This window comes from Triticum aestivum, chromosome 4B (genome assembly GCF_018294505.1).
Source record: "Triticum aestivum cultivar Chinese Spring chromosome 4B, IWGSC CS RefSeq v2.1, whole genome shotgun sequence".
NCBI classification, from domain to species: domain Eukaryota; kingdom Viridiplantae; phylum Streptophyta; class Magnoliopsida; order Poales; family Poaceae; genus Triticum; species Triticum aestivum.
The window spans coordinates 508,966,677-508,967,537 of record NC_057804.1 but is presented as its reverse complement, the minus strand read 5'-3'; positions in this window follow the sequence as shown (position 1 = coordinate 508,967,537).

The following is an 861-nucleotide window of genomic DNA, read 5'->3' as shown; positions in this document are numbered from 1 at the left end:
GCCTAAGTATTTAAAAATCCTACCGAGTGGAGAGCAACCCTTCCACTCGGGGATTAGCTGCAGTCCATTACTCGCCTAAGTATTTGAAAATCCTATTGAGTGGAGAGCAAACCTCCCACTCGGGGGTTAGCTGTAGTCCAGTACTCGCCTAAGTATTTAAAAATCCTACCGAGTGGAGAGCAACCCTCCCACTCGGGGGCTTAGCTGTAGTCCAGTACTCGCCTAAGTATTTGAAAATCCTACCGAGTGGAGAGCCACCCTCCCACTTGGGGGACTCAGTTGCAGTCTAGTACTCGCCTAAATATTCAAAAATCCTACCAAGTGGAGAGCAACCCTTCCACTCGGGGGCTTAGCTGCATTCTTGTACTCGCCTAAGTATTTGAAAATCCTACCGAGTGGAGAGCAACCCTCCCACTCGGGGGCTTAGCTACAGTCTAGTACTCGCCTAAGTATTTAAAAATCCTACCGAGTGGAGAGCAACCCTCCCACTCGGGGGCTTAGCTACAGTGTAGTACTCGCCTAAGTATTTGAAAATCCTAGCGAGTGGAGAGCAACTCTTCCACTCGGGGGCTTAGCTGCAGTCCAGTACTCGCCTAAGTACTTGAAAATACTACCGAGTGGAGAGCAACTCTTCCACTCAGGGGCTTAGCTGCAGTCCAGTACTCGCCTAAGTATTTCAAAATCCTACCGAGTGGAGAGCAACCCTCCCACTCGGGGGCTTAGCTGCAGTCCAGTACTCGCTTAAGTATTTGAAAATCCTACCGAGTGGAGAGCAACCCTCCCACTCGGGGGCTTAGCTGCAGTCCAGTACTCGCCTAAGTATTTGAAAATCCTATTGAGTGGAGAGCAACCCTCCCAGTC